General features: G+C 51.0%; 1 non-coding gene across 1 annotated transcript in view; it reads left to right on the forward strand.

The window, feature by feature from the left end:
• The first annotated feature begins 4,768 nt into the window (after positions 1-4,768).
• Positions 4,769-5,000, forward strand: part of LOC124567821 — a 1,910-nt gene continuing 1,678 nt past the window's right edge. Inside the window, exon 1 of the ribosomal RNA XR_006970981.1 lies at positions 4,769-5,000. This exon is cut by the window's right edge and continues 1,678 nt beyond it. This is a non-coding gene — a ribosomal RNA (small subunit ribosomal RNA).

Here is a 5,000-nt window from a genome sequence, read left to right on the forward strand (position 1 = left end):
ATCAACAAACCGGCCCCCCCCCCCCCCCAAAACACCTTTCCTTACAACAATGTGTACCTTAACCTAACCCGTATTGTGCCTTAACCTAACCCGTATTGTGCCTTAACCTAACCCGTATTGTGCCTTAACCTAACCCGTATTGTCCCTTAACCTAACCCGTATTGTGCCTTAACCTAACCCGTATTGTGCCTTAACCTAACCCGTATTGTGCCTTAACCTAACCCGTATTGTGCCTTAACCTAACCCGTATTGTGCCTTAACCTAACCCACGTTGTGCCTTAACCTAACCCACGTTGTGCCTTAACCTAACCCACGTTGTGCCTTAACCTAACCCACGTTGTGCCTTAACCTAACCCACGTTGTGCCTTAACCTAACCCACGTTGTGCCTTAACCTAACCCACGTTGTGCCTTAACCTAACCCGTATTGTGCCTTAACCTAACCCGTATTGTGCCTTAACCTAACCCGTATTGTGCCTTAACCTAACCCGTATTGTGCCTTAACCTAACCCGTATTGTGCCTTAACCTAACCCGTATTGTGCCTTAACCTAACCCGTATTGTGCCTTAACCTAACCCGTATTGTGCCTTAACCTAACCCACGTTGTGCCTTAACCTAACCCACGTTGTGCCTTAACCTAACCCACGTTGTGCCTTAACCTAACCCACGTTGTGCCTTAACCTAACCCACGTTGTGCCTTAACCTAACCCACGTTGTGCCTTAACCTAACCCACGTTGTGCCTTAACCTAACCCACGTTGTGCCTTAACCTAACCCACGTTGTGCCTTAACCTAACCCACGTTGTGCCTTAACCTAACCCATATTGTGCCTTAACCTAACCCATATTGTGCCTTAACCTAACCCATATTGTGCCTTAACCTAACCCATATTGTGCCTTAACCTAACCCATATTGTGCCTTAACCTAACCCATATTGTGCCTTAACCTAACCCATATTGTGCCTTAACCTAACCCATATTGTGCCTTAACCTAACCCATATTGTGCCTTAACCTAACCCATATTGTGCCTTAACCTAACCCATATTGTGCCTTAACCTAACCCATATTGTGCCTTAACCTAACCCATATTGTGCCTTAACCTAACCCATATTGTGCCTTAACCTAACCCGTATTGTGCCTTAACCTAACCCGTATTGTGCCTTAACCTAACCCGTATTGTGCCTTAACCTAACCCGTATTGTGCCTTAACCTAACCCGTATTGTGCCTTAACCTAACCCGTATTGTGCCTTAACCTAACCCGTATTGTGCCTTAACCTAACCCGTATTGTGCCTTAACCTAACCCGTATTGTGCCTTAACCTAACCCGTATTGTGCCTTAACCTAACCCGTATTGTGCCTTAACCTAACCCGTATTGTGCCTTAACCTAACCCGTATTGTGCCTTAACCTAACCCGTATTGTGCCTTAACCTAACCCGTATTGTGCCTTAACCTAACCCGTGTTGTGCCTTAACCTAACCCACGTTGTGCCTTAACCTAACCCACGTTGTGCCTTAACCTAACCCACGTTGTGCCTTAACCTAACCCACGTTGTGCCTTAACCTAACCCACGTTGTGCCTTAACCTAACCCACGTTGTGCCTTAACCTAACCCACGTTGTGCCTTAACCTAACCCACGTTGTGCCTTAACCTAACCCACGTTGTGCCTTAACCTAACCCACATTGTGCCTTAACCTAACCCATATTGTGCCTTAACCTAACCCATATTGTGCCTTAACCTAACCCATATTGTGCCTTAACCTAACCCATATTGTGCCTTAACCTAACCCATATTGTGCCTTAACCTAACCCATATTGTGCCTTAACCTAACCCATATTGTGCCTTAACCTAACCCATATTGTGCCTTAACCTAACCCATATTGTGCCTTAACCTAACCCATATTGTGCCTTAACCTAACCCATATTGTGCCTTAACCTAACCCATATTGTGCCTTAACCTAACCCATATTGTGCCTTAACCTAACCCATATTGTGCCTTAACCTAACCCATATTGTGCCTTAACCTAACCCATATTGTGCCTTAACCTAACCCATATTGTGCCTTAACCTAACCCATATTGTGCCTTAACCTAACCCATATTGTGCCTTAACCTAACCCATATTGTGCCTTAACCTAACCCATATTGTGCCTTAACCTAACCCATATTGTGCCTTAACCTAACCCATATTGTGCCTTAACCTAACCCATATTGTGCCTTAACCTAACCCATATTGTGCCTTAACCTAACCCATATTGTGCCTTAACCTAACCCATATTGTGCCTTAACCTAACCCATATTGTGCCTTAACCTAACCCATATTGTGCCTTAACCTAACCCATATTGTGCCTTAACCTAACCCATATTGTGCCTTAACCTAACCTATATTGCGCCTTAACCTAACCCATGTTGCGCCTTAACCTAACCCATGTTGCGCCTTAACCTAACCTATGTTGCGCCTTAACCTAACCTATATTGCGCCTTAACCTAACCTATATTGCGCCTTAACCTAACCTATATTGCGCCTTAACCTAACCTATATTGCGCCTTAACCTAACCTATATTGCGCCTTAACCTAACCTATATTGCGCCTTAACCTAACCTATATTGCGCCTTAACCTAACCTACGTTGCGCCTTAACCTAACCCACGTTGCGCCTTAACCTAACCCACGTTGCGCCTTAACCCAACCCACGTTGCGCCTTAACCCAACCCACGTTGCGCCTTAACCCAACCCACGTTGGGCCTTAACCCAACCCACGTTGCGCCTTAACCCAACCCACGTTGGGCCTTAACCCAACACACGTTGGGCCTTAACCCAACACACGTTGGGCCTTAACCCAACACACGTTGGGCCTTAACCCAACACACGTTGGGCCTTAACCCAACACACGTTGGGCCTTAACCCAACACACGTTGGGCCTTAACCCAACACACGTTGGGCCTTAACCCAACACACGTTGGGCCTTAACCCAACACACGTTGGGCCTTAACCCAACACACGTTGGGCCTTAACCCAACACACGTTGGGCCTTAACCCAACACACGTTGGGCCTTAACCCAACACACGTTGGGCCTTAACCCAACACACGTTGGGCCTTAACCCGCTCTGTAATTGTCATACGACGCGTTAAATTAGTGTAGTGTTGCCTAACTGCAACCCCCGCAATATAGTTTGCTACTCGCACTGCCTGGTCCCCAGTGTATCGCTTCATGTTAAACACCTTGCAGCGATACACTGTAATGTGGATGGCAGCAGGACGTACATGCTCAATGCCCTTCGCAGTTGTTCATTGGCATTCGCATGGCGAAGCACTTAGCCTACGCTGTGGTACGGCCTGTGTCAACTGTCCGCTGATGTTGTACGTCCAAATCACACACTGTACTGCACATTGGTCCTCATGTACTGAATGATACATCGTGGTACATGTGACCGTACAACGACTGCGCCAACAACGGCGAACCATGCGGTCCAACTGTTGTGCACTCAGCTATGTGTCGTCTCCCTATAAGAGCCGGATTGCAGTGTGGTATGCCCTGGATGGCGATCAGCATGAGCCGTCTGTTGATGTAGTGGCGCGTGTTGTCAGACGTAGTCGTCTCTTCTCACACACCGTGACAGCATGGTGCACTGCGTTCCACATCTGCGACATGCGACAGAGGCCGGTTGACAGTCGTTCGCGCAATGGACATCGCATACGTACGGGGGCCACCTTCCACGTGTTCGCGAAGCGTGCACATGTTGTTGCGTGTATGTGGGCAGACATAGTGTGTCGTGACACCTGACACAGGCATGCAACAATCGTTGAATTTGCAAATGGCGATGGACGTCTACGTTTGCTGGTGACGTTACGCAAATGAACAACTGGTAAACCGTTGTGGTGCGGTTGTTCTCGCTAGAGGTGAATCAGTGATGGCGACGATCGGTTGAGCTACCAACCGGTTGTTTCAGCGATACCCACCATGCCCACGAACGTGAATGGCATGTGGGTGTGAAGCGATACGCGGCGGTGGCTGGGTGGGACCGTCCCCGGCCGGTGAGGGGGGGCCTCCCGGCGTGCTGGCCGCGCGGTGCGTGGGCGCACGCGCTACAGCCGGCTGGTGGGGGCGGCCAGTGGCAGGCGCGCCGGCCGACGGAGGCGGCAGGCGGCGCAGCTGCGCGCCGGCGCACCCTGCACGCGGCGCCGTGCGGCCAAAGTAGGTCCTCGCGGGCCCGGTGCGAAGCGCGGTGGACATCTGCAGTGTGCTGGTCCGATTGAGGACTGTGTGCGCTGAGGATGCGACGCCGTCTGCTGCTCGGTCGCCTCTGCGGTTCTCGCAGGTGGTTTGTATCGCAGCTGTGCGGACGTGTTGGCGCGTGCGCTGTGCTGGGAGAGTTCGCTTCGGCACCCAAGTGGGGCTTTTGTCCTTCTGTGGCGCTGGCGTTGGAGCTGCCGGCCACCGTAGGTGGCGCGTGTTGTCTCCCGCCGGCAATGCCACGACAGCACGCTCCCGGGCCTCTGTCGGCAGCGGCAAGCTCAGTTGGGAGCACGGGTGGTCGCACCTAAAGCGTCTACTCGCCAAACTCCGGGCGATTGCGCCTCTCTCGAACCCGACCAAGTACTTAGGACGGCGCTGCGCGCCGCCGGGACCTGAGAGGGTTTCGAGGTGTATCGTGCAGGGGAGCTCAGCCTCCTCCTGTTTGCAGAATAATTGAGCGGACGCTTGCGTGTTCGCGCGGGCCCCCGGGACACACTCCCGGGCGGCCGGCTGCTCAGCTCTAGTTGACGCAGCTCCCTGGTTGATCCTGCCAGTAGTCATATGCTTGTCTCAAAGATTAAGCCATGCATGTCTCAGTACAAGCCGCATTAAGGTGAAACCGCGAATGGCTCATTAAATCAGTTATGGTTCCTTAGATCGTACCCACGTTACTTGGATAACTGTGGTAATTCTAGAGCTAATACATGCAAACAGAGTCCCGACCAGAGATGGAAGGGACGCTTTTATTAGATCAAAACCAATCGGT

Source organism: Schistocerca americana, unplaced genomic scaffold (genome assembly GCF_021461395.2).
Source record: "Schistocerca americana isolate TAMUIC-IGC-003095 unplaced genomic scaffold, iqSchAmer2.1 HiC_scaffold_141, whole genome shotgun sequence".
NCBI lineage: Eukaryota > Metazoa > Arthropoda > Insecta > Orthoptera > Acrididae > Schistocerca > Schistocerca americana.